At 48.5% G+C, this 24582-nt stretch overlaps 1 protein-coding gene across 1 annotated transcript in view; it reads right to left on the bottom strand.

The window, feature by feature from the left end:
* Positions 1-4531: 4531 nt before the first annotated feature.
* Positions 4532-24582, bottom strand: part of LOC142266917 (uncharacterized) — a 58041-nt gene continuing 37990 nt past the window's right edge. Inside the window, exons 4-5 of the mRNA XM_075332327.1 lie at positions 6064-6185; positions 4532-4663 (exon numbers count right to left, since the gene is read on the bottom strand). The gene's annotated coding sequence lies outside the window, so the exon portion shown is untranslated. The remainder of the gene's footprint in view (positions 4664-6063; positions 6186-24582) is intronic.

Here is a 24582-nt window from a genome sequence, read left to right as displayed (position 1 = left end):
GCCAGCCCCCCAGGGCCGCCATGTGTCATGCAGCCAGCCCCCCAGGGCCGCCATGTGTCATGCAGCCCCCCCCCAAGGACTCCATGTGTCCAGCAGCCAGGCCCCCCCAAGGACTCCATGTGTCCTGCAGCCAGGCCCCCCCCAAGGACTCCATGTGTCCTGCAGCCAGGCCCCCCCAGGGCCGCCATGTGTCATGCAGCCCCCCCCCCCAAGGACTCCATGTGTCCAGCAGCCAGGCCCCCCCAAGGACTCCATGTGTCCTGCAGCCAGGCCCCCCCAAGGACTCCATGTGTCCTGCAGCCAGGCCCCCCCAAGGACTCCATGTGTCCTGCAGCCAGCCTTCCCGTGTACTCACTGATTTATTAAAAAAAAACAAAAAAAAACCAAGTACTCACCTCTCAGCTCTGTCCTCACCTCTACTTGTTTCACCGCTGCTCGTCCTCACTTCTGTTCTCGTTCCCCCATGGCTCCGGTCGGCGTCCTCCCGTCCTGCGCTCTGTGCACTCAGCACAGCAGTCGCACAGGAGTGACGTCACCGCGCAGGCACGGGGGAAGATGGCGTCGCTCTATGCAATATCACAGCAGAGCGCGGTGAAGGGAGCGCGGTGAGTGACGGGAGAGCGGTGAGTGACGGGAGCGCGGTGACGCCACCGCTGACACCAGGCAGCGGGGCCCGATGTCAGCGGCGGCGACCGGGTCATATAGCGGCCGCCGTGCCGCGTGGTCTGCGGCAGAACAGCGCAGCTCCTCTCTCACAGAAAGGAACTGGCTGCTGATCTGCCGGCCGGCCGCGTGCCCCTAACCGCCCGGGCCTGGTCGCAATGGTGACCGCTGCGACCGCGGTAGTTACGCCCCTGTTGGGGGTACCCGTTCTGTGGTTTGTCCACCTCTGTCCGCCTGACGGTATCGTGAAGCCTGTGGGGTTGGAGTCTCTGGTCCTGTCCCCGGTTGTCCCTTTGCTACTGAGTCTTCGGATTCTTTAGGGTCAGCAAAGTCCTTGATGGTCCCCTTTGCTGTGTAAGTGTTAACAGGTCGCCTTCCTGTCCTAGGGTCCTGTACCCCGTCGATGGTGGAGTACTCCTGGAACTACGCAGGCAACCACTTCTCCTGGGTACCAGGTCACCGTTAACCCAAGTCAGGGTGTCACTTTGCTTCCATCTTCACACTCCTGCTGTCAACTCCATTCTGACTACTCTCCACAGTCTGCCCCTCCCACCTAGTGGACTGGAGTGGCTCCACCTCTAGGCGGCGGTCCATTGGTCTCACCCTAGCTGGGTACCATTGTGGGGGGGATTTGTTGGGAAGAACTGGGATTACCTGAGTTTTTGGTGTTACTGGCACTGGGGTTCTGGGTCCCGAAGGGGATGCAGAACCTTATAGCACCCTGATGGGTTCAGGGGTGCTACAGCAGCAAAAGACTATACAGACATTACAGCATGGGATAATAGCTCATACTTTTTGTGAGGTAAAACATTTCCCTTCCTGTTTTTTAAAAAAATGTTTTAGCTCACAAAAAGAATTATCTGTGACTGTGCGCTGTAATGTGTGTTTACTTTTTACTTCCTCCCTGGCTCAGGTAAGATCAGACTATGCCCTGTATGGTCAGACACACTCATTACACAGTACATAACAGGGGCACATCTATAAGATTATCTTAGCACAGGAACATTTTATACATAGCTCCCAACCATCACAGGCTCAGAGGGACTGTCCCAATTTGAGGGCTCCGTCCGCTGTCCCGGCAGTCAGGGTTTTTGTCCCGTCTTTAACTCCCTCACTGACTGGAGCTCCTAATCCTTGTGGGCGGGGCCAGCAGATATGCATAAATTAAATTAGCAATTCTCATCTCACCTGATCTTCCCAGGACTCAAAGTCTATAGGGCAGCCGCTCCACCACTGATCCACCGCCCAGAGTGAGACTCAGGAGGATCTGCTGATCTTCACCTATAGTGCAGGAGCCCAGAGGCCGATTATACAGGTACATATAGATACATCTGTACACAGCAGATTATACAGGTACATAGCGATACATCTGTACACAGCAGATTATACAGGTACATAGCGATACATCTGTTCACAGCAGATTATACAGGTACATAGCAATACATCTGTACACAGATTATACAGGTACATAGCGATACATCTGTACACAGCAGATTATACAGGTACATAGAGATACATCTGTACACCGCAGATTATACAGGTACATAGCGATACATCTGTACACAGAAGATTATACAGGTACATAGCGATACATCTGTACACAGCAGATTATACAGGTACATAGCGATACATCTGTACACCGCAGATTATACAGTTACATAGCGATACATCTGTACACAGCAGATTATACAGGTACATAGCGATACATCTGTACACCGCAGATTATACAGTTACATAGCGATACATCTGTACACAGCAGATTATACAGGTACGTAGAGCTACATCTGTACACAGCAGATTATACAGGTACATAGCGATACATCTGTACACAGCAGATTATACAGGTACATAGCGATACATCTGTACACAGCAGATTATACAGGTACATAGCGATACATCTGTACACAGCAGATTATACAGGTACATAGCGATACATCTGTACACAGCAGATTATACAGGTACATAGCGATACATCTGTACACAGCAGATTATACAGGTACATAGCGATACATCTGTACACCGCAGATTATACAGTTACATAGCGATACATCTGTACACAGCAGATTATACAGGTACGTAGAGCTACATCTGTACACAGCAGATTATACAGGTACATAGCGATACATCTGTACAGAGCAGATTATACAGGTACATAGCGATACATCTGTACACAGCAGATTATACAGGTACATAGCGATACATCTGTACACAGCAGATTATACAGGTACATAGCGATACATCTGTACACAGCAGATTATACAGGTACATAGCGATACATCTGTACACAGCAGATTATACAGGTACATAGCGATACATCTGTACACAGCAGATTATACAGGTACATAGCGATACATCTGTACACAGCAGATTATACAGGTACATAGCGATACATCTGTACACAGCAGATTATACAGGTACATAGCGATACATCTGTACACAGCAGATTATACAGGTACATAGCGATACATCTGTACACCGCAGATTATACAGGTACATAGCGATACATCTGTACACAGCAGATTATACAGGTACATTGCGATACATCTGTGCACCGCAGACTATACAGGTACATAGAGATACATCTGTACACCGCAGATTATACAGGTACATAGAGATACATCTGTACACAGCAGATTATACAGGTACATAAAGATACATCTGTACACCGCAGATTATACAGGTACATAGAGATACATCTGTACACAGCAGATTATACAGGTACATAGCGATACAGCTGTACACCGCAGATTATACAGGTACATAGAGATACATCTGTACACAGCAGATCATACAGGTACATAGCGATACAGCTGTACACCGCAGATTATACAGGTACATAGAGATACATCTGTACACAGCAGATCATACAGGTACATAGCGATACAGCTGTACACCGCAGATTATACAGGTACATAGAGATACATCTGTACACCGCAGATTATACAGGTACATAGCGATACATCTGTACACAGCAGATTATACAGGTACATAGAGATACATCTGTACACCGCAGATTATACAGGTACATAGAGATACATCTGTACACAGCAGATTATACAGGTACATAGAGATACATCTGTACACCGCAGATTATACAGGTACATAAAGATACATCTGTGCACCGCAGACTATACAGGTACATAGAGATACATCTGTACACAGCAGATTATACAAGTACATAGCGATACATCTGTACACCGCAGATTATACAGGTACATAGAGATACATCTGTACACAGCAGATTATACAGGTACATAGCGATACATCTGTACACTGCACAGTATATCTATGTCCCTCTATTGTACAGGTGAAGAATAAGTCAGATTCTTTATTTCCTATAAAACTGTGGAGACAGTATGCAATAAGATAGAAGTGTAGAAATCTATTTCCGCGGCGGTGGTTGGAACGCGGCACCAAACCTTTTAATGCTATGAGAAGTTATAGACCCCTGAGAGGCTCACCGGGACGCTGGTCAGAATTGTAAACTGACAACCTCATGTTCAGTTTTGCAGCCATAGATCAATGCGTGATTGTCAGATGTGCGGCCGGGTCTTCCTCCACAGCGGAGGTATAGAGCATGGTCTACCAGCACTCCTCTGATTTGCCCAGGATTGGAGACATATATACTAGGAAGGGCTCAGGAAGGGAACATATTTATATACCAGGAAAAAGCTGTATTCATACCCAACTGAGACGTCCAGTATGCACCAACATTGGGAACGTGTGGAAGAGACCCGGGATCAGATTTTGGTCAGGACATGCTTGAATCTGATCTAGAGTCTAGAAGGATTCAGGCAGAGTTGAAAGCCAAAGGTGGATTTACAAAATACCAGCAAAATGCAAAAATGAAAATTTTATTTTTGTGGAGAAATACAGTAATGCAGAGACATGACAGGAATCTGCATAACTAATCATAGGCTAAATAGCTGCAATTCACATTTATGTATGAGATGAAGGTCACCTCACGCTCAAAGCTGTTGAGGATGGTGAGATAAGGAGCCTGAAAGACAAAAGTGCAATACATCGTTACCATTTTCTTGTCAATGTATAGATGAAAGGGGCCAGAATGGAGACATATATACCAGATGGGCCCAGGATGGAGGATCTATATACCAGGATGGAGATATATACCAGGATTGGTTCAGGATGGGGGACATATATATTAAGATGGGCCCAGGATGGGGAGATATATCCAGGATGGGCCCTGGATAAAGGCTATATATACCAGGATAGACATATATACAAAGATGGGCCCAGGATGGAGACATATATACCAGGATGGGCCCAGGATGGAGGATATATATACCAGGAGAGAGACATATATACTAGGATGGGCCCAGGATGGAGACATATATACCAGGATGAGTCCAGGATGGAGGATATATATACCAGGAAAGAGACATATACCTTGATGGGCCTAGGATCGAGAATATATATACCAGGATTTAGACATATGCCAGGACTGGCACAGGATGGAGACATATATATCAGGATGGGCCCAGGATGGAGGATATATATACCAGGATAGAGACATATATACCAGGATGGGCCCAGGATGGAGACATATATACCAGGATGGGCCCAGGCTGGAGGATATATATATCAGGATGGGCCCAGGATGGAGGATATATATACTAGGATGGAGACATATATACCAGGATGGGCCCAGGATGGAGACATATATACCAGGATGGGCCCAGGATGGAGGATATATATACCAGGAGAGAGACATATATACCAGGATGGGCCCAGGATGGAGACATATATACCAGGATGGGTCCAGGATGGAGGATAAATATACCAGGAAAGAGACATATACCTTGATGGGCCTAGGATCGAGAATATATATACCAGGATGGAGAAATATACCAAGACTGGCACAGGATGAAGACATATATATCAGGATGGGCCCAGGATGGAGGATATATATACCAGGATAGAGACATATATACCAGGATGGGCCCAGGATGGAGACATATATACCAGGATGAGCCCAGGCTGGAGGATATATATATCAGGATGGGCCCAGGATGGAGGATATATATACCAGGATGGAGACATATATACCAGGATGGGCCCAGGATGGAGACATATATACCAGGATGGGCCCAGGAGAGTGGATATGTATACCAGGATGAAGACATATATACCAGTATTGGCACAGGATAGAGGATATATATATATATATATATATATATATATATATATATATATATATATATATATATATATATATATACCAGGATAGAGACATATATACCAGGATGGGCCCAGGATAGAGGATATATATACCAGGATGAAGACATGTATACCAGGATTGGCACAGGATGGGGGACATTTCTACATAATGAAATAGGGGAGGATGTATTATAGGATTTAGAACGCTATAAGGTCCCATACATCTGACCAATATGTAGCAGGGTGTCCATTTCCAGCTTTACATCGGGTCCATGGGTCTCTAGTTTTGCCGCTGCTGTCATGTGTCAACAGAACGCAGCGTCCTCATTAGGATTTGTTCTGTTCTGAAAAATTAAATTTTATAATGACAAGTCAAAACCAAGAAATCTGTAAACCAGGACTGTATTTTATTAACGTGACGTCCAGTAATCACCACCAGCTCCGTCACACAGGTGTGCTCCACGGACAGGAGATCCCCGGCACCGACATCTCCCGCTCTATAGTGACCAATCTGACCCGTGGCCCTTCCTGCGGTGATCACTCCAGAATGTTCCCACATATCGCGGTCATTTCAGAGCATTTGCCTGTGACGCTTTATACTTTATTATGGTAACTTTATTCTCACATGTTTTCTATTATTTATAAGAAATTTCACAAAAAATGTAAAAAACATCAAACTTTATCCTCTTAATCCGATCTTCCCACCACTCAGTAATAATCGCACCGAGCCCCCGTCTGATCCCATCCGCTCCATTTCTCTCATCTCATCCTTTCATCTCAATAGAATTTACAAAGTTTAGAAAATTTGCAGCAATTTTTCATTTCTTTTGAGGCAATTTACAAACAAAAATTCTCACAGACTTAATAGATTTGAAGTGAGTTTGGGAGTGCGAAACATTGGTGAACCCACCATAAAAAAACATAGAAAACTAAATATCCAGAACTGACAGGAGGATGAACTCTGACTGCGCAACTGAGGAATCATCACATAGTGGAATGAGAGAAATAAAATATTTTCCACTGAAATATTGCAAAACTATGGCTTCAAGTTTATAAGGTCATTACAGGGAGTTTGTGCAGCCACCACTAGGGGGAGCTCCCTGTATACAGAGATACATGATAAGATCCTGTCTGCAGCCACCACTAGGGGGAGCTCCCTGTATACAGAGATACATGATAAGATCCTGTCTGCAGCCACCACTAGGGGGAGCTCCCTGTATACAGAGATACATGATAAGATCCTGTCTGCAGCCACCACTAGGGGGATCTCCCTGTATACAGAGATACATGATAAGATCCTGTCTGCAGCCACCACTAGGGGGAGCTCCCTGTATACAGAGATACATGATAAGATCCTGTCTGCAGCCACCACTAGGGGGAGCTCCCTGTATACAGAGATACATGATAAGATCCTGTCTGCAGCCACCACTAGGGGGAGCTCCCTGTATACAGAGATACATGATAAGATCCTGTCTGCAGCCACCACTAGGGGGAGCTCCCTGTATACAGAGATACATGATAGGATTCTGTCTGCAGCCTCCACTAGGGGGAGCTCCCTGTATACAGAGATACATGATAAGATCCTGTCTGCAGCCACCACTAGGGGGAGCTTCCTGTATACAGAGATACATGATAAGATCCTGTCTGCAGACACCACTAGAGGGAGATCCCTGTATACAGAGATACATGATAGGATTCTGTCTGCAGCCTCCACTAGGGGGAGCTCCCTGTATACAGAGATACATGATAAGATCCTGTCTGCAGCCACCACTAGGGGGAGCTCCCTGTATACAGAGATACATGATAAGATCCTGTCTGCAGTCACCACTAGGGGGAGCTCCCTGTATACAGAGATACATGATAGGATTCTGTCTGCAGTCACCACTAGGGGGAGCTCCCTGTATACAGAGATACATGATAAGATCCTGTCTGCAGCCACCACTAGGGGGAGCTCCCTGTATACAGAGATACATGATAGGATTCTGTCTGCAGTCACCACTAGGGGGAGCCCCCTGTATACAGAGATACATGATAAGATCCTGCCTGCAGTCACCACTAGGGGGAGCTCCCTGTATACAGAGATACATGATAAGATCCTGTCTGCAGCCACCACTAGGAGGAGCTCCCTGTATACAGAGATACATGATAGGATTCTGTCTGCAGCCACCACTAGGGGGAGCTCCCTGTATACAGAGATACATGATAAGATCCTGTCTGCAGCCACCACTAGGGGGAGCTCCCTGTATACAGAGATACATGATAAGATTCTGTCTGCAGCCACCACTAGGGGGAGCTCCCTGTATACAGAGATACATGATAAGATCCTGTCTGCAGTCACCACTAGGGGGAGCTCCCTGTATACAGAGATACATGATAAGATCCTGTCTGCAGCCACCACTAGGGGGAGCTCCCTGTATACAGAGATACATGATAAGATCCTGTCTGCAGCCTCCACTAGGGGGAGCTCCCTGTATACAGAGATACATGATAAGATCCTGTCTGCAGCCACCACTAGGGGGAGCTCCCTGTATACAGAGATACATGATAAGATCCTGTCTGCAGGCACCACTAGGGGGAGCTCCCTGTATACAGAGATACATGATAAGATCCTGTCTGCAGCCACCACTAGGGGGAGCTCCCTGTATACAGAGATACATGATAAGATTCTGTCTGCAGCCACCACTAGGGGGAGCTCCCTGTATACAGAGATACATGATAAGATCCTGTCTGCAGTCACCACTAGGGGGAGCTCCCTGTATACAGAGATACATGATAAGATCCTGTCTGCAGCCACCACTAGGGGGAGCTCCCTGTATACAGAGATACATGATAAGATCCTGTCTGCAGGCACCACTAGGGGGAGCTCCCTGTATACAGAGATACATGATAAGATCCTGTCTGCAGCCACCACTAGGGGGAGCTCCCTGTATACAGAGATACATGATAAGATCCTGTCTGCAGTCACCACTAGGAGGAGCTCCCTGTATACAGAGATACATGATAAGATCCTGTCTGTAGTCACCACTAGGGGGAGCTCCCTGTATACAGAGATACATGATAAGATCCTGTCTGCAGTCACCACTGGGAGGAGCTCCCTGTATACAGAGATACATAATAAGATCCTGTCTGCAGCCACCACTAGGGGGAGCTCCCTGTATACAGAGATACATGATAAGATTCTGTCTGCAGCCACCACTAGGGGGAGCTCCCTGTATACAGAGATACATGATAAGATCCTGTCTGCAGCCACCACTAGGGGGAGCTCCCTGTATACAGAGATACATGATAAGATTCTGTCTGCAGCCACCACTAGGGGGAGCTCCCTGTATACAGAGATACATGATAAGATCCAGTCTGCAGTCACCACTAGGGGGAGCTCCCTGTATACAGAGATACATGATAAGATCCTGTCTGCAGCCACCACTAGGGGGAGCTCCCTGTATACAGAGATACATGATAAGATCCTGTCTGCAGGCACCACTAGGGGGAGCTCCCTGTATACAGAGATACATGATAAAATCCTGTCTGCAGTCACCACTAGGAGGAGCTCCCTGTATACAGAGATACATGATAAGATCCTGTCTGTAGTCACCACTAGGGGGAGCTCCCTGTATACAGAGATACATGATAAGATCCTGTCTGCAGTCACCACTGGGAGGAGCTCCCTGTATACAGAGATACATGATAAGATCCTGTCTGCAGCCACCACTAGGGGGAGCTCCCTGTATACAGAGATACATGATAAGATCCTGTCTGCAGGCACCACTAGGGGGAGCTCCCTGTATACAGAGATACATGATAAGATCCTGTCTGCAGCCACCACTAGGGGGAGCTCCCTGTATACAGAGATACATGATAAGATCCTGTCTGCAGCCACCACTAGGGGGAGCTCCCTGTATACAGAGATACATGATAAGATCCTGTCTGCAGTCACCACTAGGGGGAGCTCCCTGTATACACAGATACATGATAAGATCATGTCTGCAGCCACCACTAGGGGGATCTCCCTGTATACAGAGATACATGATAAGATCCTGTCTGCAGCCACCACTAGGGGGATCTCCCTGTATACAGAGATACATGATAAGATCCTGTCTGCAGCCACCACTAGGGGAGCTCCCTGTATACAGAGATACATGATGAGATCCTGTCTGCAGCCACCACTAGGGGGAGCTCCCTGTATACAGAGATACATGATAAGATCCTGTCTGCAGTCACCACTAGGGGAGCTCCCTGTATACAGAGATACATGATGAGATCCTGTCTGCAGCCACCACTAGGGGGAGCTCCCTGTATACAGAGATACATGATAAGATCCTGTCTGCAGTCACCACTAGGGGGAGCTCCCTGTATACACAGATACATGATAAGATCATGTCTGCAGCCACCACTAGGGGGATCTCCCTGTATACAGAGATACATGATAAGATCCTGTCTGCAGCCACCACTAGGGGGATCTCCCTGTATACAGAGATACATGATAAGATCCTGTCTGCAGCCACCACTAGGGGAGCTCCCTGTATACAGAGATACATGATGAGATCCTGTCTGCAGCCACCACTAGGGGGAGCTCCCTGTATACAGAGATACATGATAAGATCCTGTCTGCAGTCACCACTAGGGGAGCTCCCTGTATACAGAGATACATGATGAGATCCTGTCTGCAGCCACCACTAGGGGGAGCTCCCTGTATACAGAGATACATGATAAGATCCTGTCTGCAGTCACCACTAGGGGGAGCTCCCTGTATACACAGATACATGATAAGATCATGTCTGCAGCCACCACTAGGGGGATCTCCCTGTATACAGAGATACATGATAAGATCCTGTCTGCAGCCACCACTAGGGGGATCTCCCTGTATACAGAGATACATGATAAGATCCTGTCTGCAGCCACCACTAGGGGAGCTCCCTGTATACAGAGATACATGATAAGATCCTGTCTGCAGCCACCACTAGGGGGATCTCCCTGTATACAGAGATACATGATAAGATCCTGTCTGCAGCCACCACTAGGGGAGCTCCCTGTATACAGAGATACATGATGAGATCCTGTCTGCAGCCACCACTAGGGGGAGCTCCCTGTATACAGAGATACATGATAAGATCCTGTCTGCAGTCACCACTAGGGGGAGCTCCCTGTATACAGAGATACATGATAATATCTTGTCTGCAGCCACCACTAGGGGAGCTCCCTGTATACAGAGATACATGATGAGATCCTGTCTGCAGCCACCACTAGGGGGAGCTCCCTGTATACAGAGATACATGATAAGATCCTGTCTGCAGTCACCACTAGGGGGAGCTCCCTGTATACAGAGATACATGATAAGATCTTGTCTGCAGCCACCACTAGGGGAGCTCCCTGTATACAGAGATACATGATAAGATCCTGTCTGCAGCCACCACTAGGGGGAGCTCCCTGTATACAGAGATACATGATGAGATCCTGTCTGCAGCCACCACTAGGGGGAGCTCCCTGTATACAGAGATACATGATAAGATCCTGTCTGCAGCCACCACTAGGGGGAGCTCCCTGTATACAGAGATACATGATAAGATCCTGTCTGCAGTCACCACTAGGAGGAGCTCCCTGTATACAGAGATACATGATAAGATCCTGTCTGTAGTCACCACTAGGGGGAGCTCCCTGTATACAGAGATACATGATAAGATCCTGTCTGCAGTCACCACTGGGAGGAGCTCCCTGTATACAGAGATACATAATAAGATCCTGTCTGCAGCCACCACTAGGGGGAGCTCCCTGTATACAGAGATACATGATAAGATTCTGTCTGCAGCCACCACTAGGGGGAGCTCCCTGTATACAGAGATACATGATAAGATCCTGTCTGCAGCCACCACTAGGGGGAGCTCCCTGTATACAGAGATACATGATAAGATTCTGTCTGCAGCCACCACTAGGGGGAGCTCCCTGTATACAGAGATACATGATAAGATCCAGTCTGCAGTCACCACTAGGGGGAGCTCCCTGTATACAGAGATACATGATAAGATCCTGTCTGCAGCCACCACTAGGGGGAGCTCCCTGTATACAGAGATACATGATAAGATCCTGTCTGCAGGCACCACTAGGGGGAGCTCCCTGTATACAGAGATACATGATAAAATCCTGTCTGCAGTCACCACTAGGAGGAGCTCCCTGTATACAGAGATACATGATAAGATCCTGTCTGTAGTCACCACTAGGGGGAGCTCCCTGTATACAGAGATACATGATAAGATCCTGTCTGCAGTCACCACTGGGAGGAGCTCCCTGTATACAGAGATACATGATAAGATCCTGTCTGCAGCCACCACTAGGGGGAGCTCCCTGTATACAGAGATACATGATAAGATCCTGTCTGCAGGCACCACTAGGGGGAGCTCCCTGTATACAGAGATACATGATAAGATCCTGTCTGCAGCCACCACTAGGGGGAGCTCCCTGTATACAGAGATACATGATAAGATCCTGTCTGCAGCCACCACTAGGGGGAGCTCCCTGTATACAGAGATACATGATAAGATCCTGTCTGCAGTCACCACTAGGGGGAGCTCCCTGTATACACAGATACATGATAAGATCATGTCTGCAGCCACCACTAGGGGGATCTCCCTGTATACAGAGATACATGATAAGATCCTGTCTGCAGCCATCACTAGGGGGATCTCCCTGTATACAGAGATACATGATAAGATCCTGTCTGCAGCCACCACTAGGGGGAGCTCACTGTATACAGAGATACATGATAAGATCCTGTCTGCAGTCACCACTAGGGGGAGCTCCCTGTATACAGAGATACATGATAAGATCTTGTCTGCAGCCACCACTAGGGGAGCTCCCTGTATACAGAGATACATGATGAGATCCTGTCTGCAGCCACCACTAGGGGGAGCTCCCTGTATACAGAGATACATGATAAGATCCTGTCTGCAGTCACCACTAGGGGGAGCTCCCTGTATACAGAGATACATGATAATATCTTGTCTGCAGCCACCACTAGGGGAGCTCCCTGTATACAGAGATACATGATGAGATCCTGTCTGCAGCCACCACTAGGGGGAGCTCCCTGTATACAGAGATACATGATAAGATCCTGTCTGCAGTCACCACTAGGGGGAGCTCCCTGTATACAGAGATACATGATAAGATCTTGTCTGCAGCCACCACTAGGGGAGCTCCCTGTATACAGAGATACATGATAAGATCCTGTCTGCAGCCACCACTAGGGGGAGCTCCCTGTATACAGAGATACATGATGAGATCCTGTCTGCAGCCACCACTAGGGGGAGCTCCCTGTATACAGAGATACATGATAAGATCCTGTCTGCAGCCACCACTAGGGGGAGCTCCCTGTATACAGAGATACATGATAAGATCCTGTCTGCAGTCACCACTAGGGGGAGCTCCCTGTATACAGAGATACATGATAAGATCCTGTCTGCAGCCACCACTAGGGGGAGCTCTCTGTATACAGAGATACATGATAAGATCCTGTCTGCAGCCACCACTAGGGGGAGCTCCCTGTATACAGAGATACATGATAAGATCTTGTCTGCAGTCACCACTAGGGGGATCTCCCTGTATACAGAGATACATGATAAGATCCTGTCTGCAGCCACCACTAGGGGGATCTCCCTGTATACAGAGATACATGATAAGATCCTGTCTGCACCCCCCAGTAGGGGGAGCTCCCTGTATACAGAGATACATGATAAGATTTTGTCTGCAGTCACCACTAGGGGGAGCTCCCTGTATACAGAGATACATAATAAGATCCTGTCTGCAGCCACCACTAGGGGGAGCTCCCTGTATACAGAGATACATGATAAGATCCTGTCTGCAGCCACCACTAGGGGGAGCTCCCTGTATACAGAGATACATGATAAGATCTTGTCTACAGTCACCACTAGGGGGAGCTCCCTCTATACAGAGATACATGATAAGATCCTGTCTGCAGTCACCACTAGGGGGAGCGCCCTGTATACAGAGATACATGATAAGATCCTGTCTGCAGCCACCACTAGGGGGAGCTCCCTGTATACAGAGATACATGATAAGATCCTGTCTGCAGCCACCACTAGGGGGAGCTCCCTGTATACAGAGATACATGATAAGATGCTGTCTGCAGTCACCACTAGGGGGAGCTCCCTGTATACAGAGATACATGATAAGATCATGTCTGCAGCCACCACTAGGGGGATCTCCCTGTATACAGAGATACATGATAAGATCCTGTCTGCAGCCACCACTAGGGGGATCTCCCTGTATACAGAGATACATGATAAGATCCTGTCTGCAGCCACCACTAGGGGGAGCTCCCTGTATACAGAGATACATGATAAGATCCTGTCTGCAGCCACCACTAGGGGGATCTCCCTGTATACAGAGATACATGATAAGATCCTGTCTGCAGCCACCACTAGGGGGAGCTCCCTGTATACAGAGATACATGATAAGATCCTGTCTGCAGTCACCACTAGGGGGAGCTCCCTGTATACAGAGATACATGATAAGATCTTGTCTGCAGCCACCACTAGGGGAGCTCCCTATATACAGAGATACATGATGAGATCCTGTCTGCAGCCACCACTAGGGGGAGCTCCCTGTATACAGAGATACATGATAAGATCCTGTCTGCAGCCACCACTAGGGGGAGCTCCCTGTATACAGAGATACATGATAAGATCCTGTCTGCAGTCACCACTAGGGGGAGCTCCCTGTATACAGAGATACATGATAAGATCTTGTCTGCAGCCACCACTAGGGGAGCTCCCTATATACAGAGATACATGATAAGATCCTGTCTGCAGCCACCACTAGGGGGAGCTCCCTGTATACAGAGATACATGATAAGATCTTGTCTGCAGTCACCACTAGGGGGATCTCCCTGTATACAGAGATACATGATAAGATCCTGTCTGCAGCCACCACTAGGGGGATCTCCCTGTATACAGAGATACATGATAAGATCCTGTCTGCAGCCCCCAGTAGGGGGAGCTCCCTGTATACAGAGATACATGATAAGATTTTGTCTGCAGTCACCACTAGGGGGAGCTCCCTGTATACAGAGATACATGATAAGATCCTGTCTGCAGCCACCACTAGGGGGAGCTCCCTGTATACAGAGATACATGATAAGATCCTGTCTGCAGCCACCACTAGGGGGAGCTCCCTGTATACAGAGATACATGATAAGATCCTGTCTGCAGCCACCACTAGGGGGAGCTCTCTGTATACAGAGATACATGATAAGACCCTGTCTGCAGCCACCACTAGGGGGAGCTCCCTGTATACAGAGATACATGATAAGATCTTGTCTACAGTCACCACTAGGGGGAGCTCCCTCTATACAGAGATACATGATAAGATCCTGTCTGCAGTCACCACTAGGGGGAGCGCCCTGTATACAGAGATACATGATAAGATCCTGTCTGCAGCCACCACTAGGGGGATCTCCCTGTATACAGAGATACATGATAAGATCCTGTCTGCAGCCACCACTAGGGGGATCTCCCTGTATACAGAGATACATGATAAGATCCTGTCTGCAGCCACCACTAGGGGGAGCTCCCTGTATACAGAGATACATGATAAGATCCTGTCTGCAGCCACCACTAGGGGGATCTCCCTGTATACAGAGATACATGATAAGATCCTGTCTGCAGCCACCACTAGGGGGAGCTCCCTGTATACAGAGATACATGATAAGATCCTGTCTGCAGCCACCACTAGGGGGAGCTCCCTGTATACAGAGATACATGATAAGATCCTGTCTGCAGTCACCACTAGGGGGAGCTCCCTGTATACAGAGATACATGATAAGATCTTGTCTGCAGCCACCACTAGGGGAGCTCCCTATATACAGAGATACATGATGAGATCCTGTCTGCAGCCACCACTAGGGGGAGCTCCCTGTATACAGAGATACATGATAAGATCCTGTCTGCAGCCACCACTAGGGGGAGCTCCCTGTATACAGAGATACATGATAAGATCCTGTCTGCAGTCACCACTAGGGGGAGCTCCCTGTATACAGAGATACATGATAAGATCTTGTCTGCAGCCACCACTAGGGGAGATCCCTATATACAGAGATACATGATAAGATCCTGTCTGCAGCCACCACTAGGGGGAGCTCCCTGTATACAGAGATACATGATAAGATCTTGTCTGCAGTCACCACTAGGGGGATCTCCCTGTATACAGAGATACATGATAAGATCCTGTCTGCAGCCACCACTAGGGGGATCTCCCTGTATACAGAGATACATGATAAGATCCTGTCTGCAGCCCCCAGTAGGGGGAGCTCCCTGTATACAGAGATAAATGATAAGATTTTGTCTGCAGTCACCACTAGGGGGAGCTCCCTGTATACAGAGATACATGATAAGATCCTGTCTGCAGCCACCACTAGGGGGAGCTCCCTGTATACAGAGATACATGATAAGATCCTGTCTGCAGCCACCACTAGGCGGAGCTCCCTGTATACAGAGATACATGATAAGATCCTGTCTGCAGCCACCACTAGGGGGAGCTCTCTGTATACAGAGATACATGATAAGACCCTGTCTGCAGCCACCACTAGGGGGAGCTCCCTGTATACAGAGATACATGATAAGATCTTGTCTACAGTCACCACTAGGGGGAGCTCCCTCTATACAGAGATACATGATAAGATCCTGTCTGCAGTCACCACTAGGGGGAGCGCCCTGTATACAGAGATACATGATAAGATCCTGTCTGCAGCCACCACTAGGGGGAGCTCCCTGTATACAGAGATACATGATAAGATCCTGTCTGCAGCCACCACTAGGGGGAGCTCCCTGTATACAGAGATACATGATAAGATGCTGTCTGCAGTCACCACTAGGGGGAGCTCCCTGTATACAGAGATACATGATAGGATCCTGTCTGCAGCCACCACTAGGGGGAGCTCCCTGTATACAGAGATACATGATAGGATCCTGTCTGCAGTCACCACTAGGGGGAGCTCCCTGTATACAGAGATACATGATAAGATCCTGTCTGCAGTCACCATTAGGGGGATCTCCCTGTATACAGAGATACATGATAAGATCCTGTCTGCAGTCACCACTAGGGGGAGCTCCCTGTATACAGAGATACATGATAAGATCCTGTCTGCAGCCACCACTAGGGGGAGCTCCCTGTATACAGAGATACATGATAAGGTCCTGTCTGCAGCCACCATTAGGGGGAGCTCTCTGTATACAGAGATACATGATAAGATCCTGTCTGCAGCCACCACTAGGGGGAGCTCCCCGTATACAGAGATACATGATAAGGTCCTATCTGCAGTCACCACTAGGGGGAGCTCCCTGTATACAGAGATACATGATAAGATCCTGTCTGCAGCCACCACTAGGGGGAGCTCCCTGTATACAGAGATACATGATAGGATCCTGTCTGCAGTCACCACTAGGGGGAGCTCCCTGTATACAGAGATACATGATAAGATCCTGTCTGCAGTCACCACTAGGGGGATCTCCCTGTATACAGAGATACATGATAAGATCCTGTCTGCAGCCACCACTAGGGGGAGCTCCCTGTATACAGAGATACATGATAAGATCCTGTCTGCAGCCACCACTAGGGGGAGCTCCCTGTATACAGAGATACATGATAAGGTCCTGTCTGCAGTCACCACTAGGGGGAGCTCCCTGTATACAGAGATACATGATAAGATCCTGTCTGCAGCCACCACTAGGGGGAGCTCCCTGTATACAGAGATACATGATAAGATTCTGTCTGCAGCCACCACTAGGGGGAGCTCCCTGTATACAGAGACACATGATAAGATCCTGTCTGCAGCCACCACTAGGGGGAGCTCCCTGTATACAGAGATACATGATAAGATTCTGTCTGCAGCCACCACTAGGTGGAGCTCCCTGTATACAGAGATACATGATAAGATCCTGTCTGCAGCCACCACTAGGGGGAGCTCCCTGTATACAGAGATACATGATAAGATCCAGTCTGCAGTCACCACTAGGGGGAGCTCCCTGTATACAGAGATACATGATAAGATCCTGTCTGCAGCCACCACTAGGGGGAGCTCCCTGTATACAGAGATACATGATAAGATCCTGTCTGCAGGCACCACTAGGGGGAGCTCCCTGTATACAGAGATACATGATAAAATCCTGTCTGCAGTCACCACTAGGAGGAGCTCCCTGTATACAGAGATACATGATAAGATCCTGTCTGTAGTCACCACTAGGGGGAGCTCCCTGTATACAGAGATACATGATAAGATCCTGTCTGCAGTCACCACTGGGAGGAGCTCCCTGTATACAGAGATACATGATAAGATCCTGTCTGCAGCCACCACTAGGGGGAGCTCCCTGTATACAGAGATACATGATAAGATCCTGTCTGCAGGCACCACTAGGGGGAGCTCCCTGTATACAGAGATACATGATAAGATCCTGTCTGCAGTCACCACTAGGGGGAGCTCCCTGTATACACAGATACATGATAAGATCATGTCTGCAGCCACCACTAGGGGGATCTCCCTGTATACAGAGATACATGATAAGATCCTGTCTGCAGCCACCACTAGGGGGATCTCCCTGTATACAGAGATACATGATAAGATCCTGTCTGCAGCCACCACTAGGGGGAGCTCACTGTATACAGAGATACATGATAAGATCCTGTCTGCAGTCACCACTAGGGGGAGCTCCCTGTATACAGAGATACATGATAAGATCTTGTCTACAGTCACCACTAGGGGGAGCTCCCTCTATACAGAGATACATGATAAGATCCTGTCTGCAGTCACCACTAGGGGGAGCGCCCTGTATACAGAGATACATGATAAGATCCTGTCTGCAGCCACCACTAGGAGGATCTCCCTGTATACAGAGATACATGATAAGATCCTGTCTGCAGCCACCACTAGGGGGATCTCCCTGTATACAGAGATACATGATAAGATCCTGTCTGCAGCCACCACTAGGGGGAGCTCCCTGTATACAGAGATACATGATAAGATCCTGTCTGCAGCCACCACTAGGGGGATCTCCCTGTATACAGAGATACATGATAAGATCCTGTCTGCAGCCACCACTAGGGGGAGCTCCCTGTATACAGAGATACATGATAAGATCCTGTCTGCAGTCACCACTAGGGGGAGCTCCCTGTATACAGAGATACATGATAAGATCTTGTCTGCAGCCACCACTAGGGGAGCTCCCTATATACAGAGATACATGATGAGATCCTGTCTGCAGCCACCACTAGGGGGAGCTCCCTGTATACAGAGATACATGATAAGATCCTGTCTGCAGCCACCACTAGGGGGAGCTCCCTGTATACTGAGATACATGATAAGATCCTGTCTGCAGTCACCACTAGGGGGAGCTCCCTGTATACAGAGATACATGATAAGATCTTGTCTGCAGCCACCACTAGGGGAGATCCCTATATACAGAGATACATGATAAGATCCTGTCTGCAGCCACCACTAGGGGGAGCTCCCTGTATACAGAGATACATGATAAGATCCTGTCTGCAGCCACCACTAGGGGGAGCTCCCTGTATACAGAGATACATGATAAGATCCTGTCTGCAGCCACCACTAGGGGGAGCTCCCTGTATACAGAGATACATGATAAGATCTTGTCTGCAGTCACCACTAGGGGGATCTCCCTGTATACAGAGATACATGATAAGATCCTGTCTGCAGCCACCACTAGGGGGATCTCCCTGTATACAGAGATACATGATAAGATCCTGTCTGCAGCCCCCAGTAGGGGGAGCTCCCTGTATACAGAGATAAATGATAAGATTTTGTCTGCAGTCACCACTAGGGGGAGCTCCCTGTATACAGAGATACATGATAAGATCCTGTCTGCAGCCACCACTAGGGGGAGCTCCCTGTATACAGAGATACATGATAAGATCCTGTCTGCAGCCACCACTAGGGGGAGCTCCCTGTATACAGAGATACATGATAAGATCCTGTCTGCAGCCACCACTAGGGGGAGCTCTCTGTATACAGAGATACATGATAAGACCCTGTCTGCAGCCACCACTAGGGGGAGCTCCCTGTATACAGAGATACATGATAAGATCTTGTCTACAGTCACCACTAGGGGGAGCTTCCTCTATACAGGGATACATGATAAGATCCTGTCTGCAGTCACCACTAGGGGGAGCGCCCTGTATACAGAGATACATGATAAGATCCTGTCTGCAGCCACCACTAGGGGGAGCTCCCTGTATACAGAGATACATGATAAGATCCTGTCTGCAGCCACCACTAGGGGGAGCTCCCTGTATACAGAGATACATGATAAGATGCTGTCTGCAGTCACCACTAGGGGGAGCTCCCTGTATACAGAGATACATGATAGGATCCTGTCTGCAGCCACCACTAGGGGGAGCTCCCTGTATACAGAGATACATGATAGGATCCTGTCTGCAGTCACCACTAGGGGGAGCTCCCTGTATACAGAGATACATGATAAGATCCTGTCTGCAGTCACCACTAGGGGGATCTCCCTGTATACAGAGATACATGATAAGATCCTGTCTGCAGTCACCACTAGGGGGAGCTCCCTGTATACAGAGATACATGATAAGATCCTGTCTGCAGCCACCACTAGGGGGAGCTCCCTGTATACAGAGATACATGATAAGGTCCTGTCTGCAGCCACCATTAGGGGGAGCTCTCTGTATACAGAGATACATGATAAGATCCTGTCAGCAGCCACCACTAGGGGGAGCTCCATGTATACAGAGATACATGATAAGGTCCTATCTGCAGTCACCACTAGGGGGAGCTCCCTGTATACAGAGATACATGATAAGATCCTGTCTGCAGCCACCACTAGGGGGAGCTCCCTGTATACAGAGATACATGATAGGATCCTGTCTGCAGTCACCACTAGGGGGAGCTCCCTGTATACAGAGATACATGATAAGATCCTGTCTGCAGTCACCACTAGGGGGATCTCCCTGTATACAGAGATACATGATAAGATCCTGTCTGCAGTCACCACTAGGGGGAGCTCCCTGTATACAGAGATACATGATAAGGTCCTGTCTGCAGTCACCACTAGGGGGAGCTCCCTGTATACAGAGATACATGATAAGATCCTGTCTGCAGCCACCACTAGGGGGAGCTCCCTGTATACAGAGATACATGATAAGATTCTGTCTGCAGCCACCACTAGGGGGAGCTCCCTGTATACAGAGATACATGATAAGATCCTGTCTGCAGCCACCACTAGGGGGAGCTCCCTGTATACAGAGATACATGATAAGATTCTGTCTGCAGCCACCACTAGGGGAGCTCCCTGTATACAGAGATACATGATAAGATCCAGTCTGCAGTCACCACTAGGGGGAGCTCCCTGTATACAGAGATACATGATAAGATCCTGTCTGCAGCCACCACTAGGGGGAGCTCCCTGTATACAGAGATACATGATAAGATCCTGTCTGCAGGCACCACTAGGGGGAGCTCCCTGTATACAGAGATACATGATAAAATCCTGTCTGCAGTCACCACTAGGGGGAGCTCCCTGTATACAGAGATACATGATAAGATCCTGTCTGCAGCCACCACTAGGGGGAGCTCCCTGTATACAGAGATACATGATAAGATCCTGTCTGCAGTCACCACTAGGGGGAGCTCCCTGTATACAGAGATACATGATAAGATCCTGTCTGCAGCCACCACTAGGGGGAGCTCCCTGTATACAGAGATACATGATGAGATCCTGTCTGCAGCCACCACTAGGGGAGCTCCCTGTATACAGAGATACATGATAAGATCCTGTCTGTAGTCACCACTAGGGGGAGCTCCCTGTATACAGAGATACATGATAAGATCCTGTCTGCAGTCACCACTGGGAGGAGCTCCCTGTATACAGAGATACATGATAAGATCCTGTCTGCAGCCACCACTAGGGGGAGCTCCCTGTATACAGAGATACATGATAAGATCCTGTCTGCAGTCACCACTAGGGGGAGCTCCCTGTATACACAGATACATGATAAGATCATGTCTGCAGCCACCACTAGGGGGATCTCCCTGTATACAGAGATACATGATAAGATCCTGTCTGCAGCCACCACTAGGGGGATCTCCCTGTATACAGAGATACATGATAAGATCTTGTCTGCAGCCACCACTAGGGGAGCTCCCTGTATACAGAGATACATGATGAGATCCTGTCTGCAGCCACCACTAGGGGGAGCTCCCTGTATACAGAGATACATGATAAGATCCTGTCTGCAGGCACCACTAGGGGGAGCTCCCTGTATACAGAGATACATGATAAGATCCTGTCTGCAGTCACCACTAGGGGGAGCTCCCTGTATACACAGATACATGATAAGATCCTGTCTGCAGCCACCACTAGGGGGAGCTCACTGTATACAGAGATACATGATAAGATCCTGTCTGCAGTCACCACTAGGGGGAGCTCCCTGTATACAGAGATACATGATAAGATCTTGTCTGCAGCCACCACTAGGGGAGCTCCCTGTATACAGAGATACATGATGAGATCCTGTCTGCAGCCACCACTAGGGGGAGCTCCCTGTATACAGAGATACATGATAAGATCCTGTCTGCAGTCACCACTAGGGGTAGCTCCCTGTATACAGAGATACATGATAATATCTTGTCTGCAGCCACCACTAGGGGAGCTCCCTGTATACAGAGATACATGATGAGATCCTGTCTGCAGCCACCACTAGGGGGAGCTCCCTGTATACAGAGATACATGATACGATCCTGTCTGCAGTCACCACTAGGGGGAGCTCCCTGTATACAGAGATACATGATAAGATCTTGTCTGCAGCCACCACTAGGGGAGCTCCCTGTATACAGAGATACATGATGAGATCCTGTCTGCAGCCACCACTAGGGGGAGCTCCCTGTATACAGAGATACATGATAAGATCCTGTCTGCAGCCACCACTAGGGGGAGCTCCCTGTATACAGAGATACATGATAAGATCCTGTCTGCAGTCACCACTAGGGGGAGCTCCCTGTATACAGAGATACATGATAAGATATTGTCTGCAGCCACCACTAGGGGAGCTCCCTATATACAGAGATACATGATAAGATCCTGTCTGCAGCCACCACTAGGGGGAGCTCCCTGTATACAGAGATACATGATAAGATCTTGTCTGCAGTCACCACTAGGGGGATCTCCCTGTATACAGAGATACATGATAAGATCCTGTCTGCAGCCACCACTAGGGGGATCTCCCTGTATACAGAGATACATGATAAGATCCTGTCTGCACCCCCCAGTAGGGGGAGCTCCCTGTATACAGAGATACATGATAAGATTTTGTCTGCCGTCACCACTAGGGGGAGCTCCCTGTATACAGAGATACATAATAAGATCCTGTCTGCAGCCACCACTAGGGGGAGCTCCCTGTATACAGAGATACATGATAAGATCTTGTCTGCAGTCACCACTAGGGGGAGCTCCCTGTATACAGAGATACATGATAAGATCCTGTCTGCAGTCACCACTAGGGGGAGCTCCCTGTATACAGAGATACATGATAAGATCCTGTCTGCAGCCACCACTAGGGGGAGCTCCCTGTATACAGAGATACATGATAAGGTCCTGTCTGCAGCCACCAATAGGGGGAGCTCTCTGTATACAGAGATACATGATAAGATCCTGTCTGCAGCCACCACTAGGGGGAGCTCCCTGTATACAGAGATACATGATAAGGTCCTATCTGCAGTCACCACTAGGGGGAGCTCCCTGTATACAGAGATACATGATAAGATCCTGTCTGCAGCCACCACTAGGGGGAGCTCCCTGTATACAGAGATACATGATAGGATCCTGTCTGCAGTCACCACTAGGGGGAGCTCCCTGTATACAGAGATACATGATAAGATCCTGTCTGCAGTCACCACTAGGGGGATCTCCCTGTATACAGAGATACATGATAAGATCCTGTCTGCAGTCACCACTAGGGGGATCTCCCTGTATACAGAGATACATGATAAGATCCTGTCTGCAGCCACCACTAGGGGGAGCTCCCTGTATACAGAGATACATGATAAGATCCTGTCTGCAGCCACCACTAGGGGGAGCTCCCTGTATACAGAGATACATGATAAGATTCTGTCTGCAGCCACCACTAGGTGGAGCTCCCTGTATACAGAGATACATGATAAGATCCTGTCTGCAGCCACCACTAGGGGGAGCTCCCTGTATACAGAGATACATGATAAGATCCTGTCTGCAGTCACCACTAGGGGGAGCTCCCTGTATACAGAGATACATGATAAGATCCTGTCTGCAGCCACCACTAGGGGGAGCTCCCTGTATACAGAGATACATGATAAGATCCTGTCTGCAGGCACCACTAGGGGGAGCTCCCTGTATACAGAGATACATGATAAAATCCTGTCTGCAGTCACCACTAGGAGGAGCTCCCTGTATACAGAGATACATGATAAGATCCTGTCTGTAGTCACCACTAGGGGGAGCTCCCTGTATACAGAGATACATGATAAGATCCTGTCTGCAGTCACCACTGGGAGGAGCTCCCTGTATACAGAGATACATGATAAGATCCTGTCTGCAGCCACCACTAGGGGGAGCTCCCTGTATACAGAGATACATGATAAGATCCTGTCTGCAGGCACCACTAGGGGGAGCTCCCTGTATACAGAGATACATGATAAGATCCTGTCTGCAGTCACCACTAGGGGGA

Source organism: Anomaloglossus baeobatrachus, chromosome 1 (genome assembly GCF_048569485.1).
Source record: "Anomaloglossus baeobatrachus isolate aAnoBae1 chromosome 1, aAnoBae1.hap1, whole genome shotgun sequence".
NCBI classification, from domain to species: Eukaryota; Metazoa; Chordata; class Amphibia; order Anura; family Aromobatidae; genus Anomaloglossus; species Anomaloglossus baeobatrachus.
This window is presented reverse-complemented; position numbering and strand designations above follow the sequence as displayed.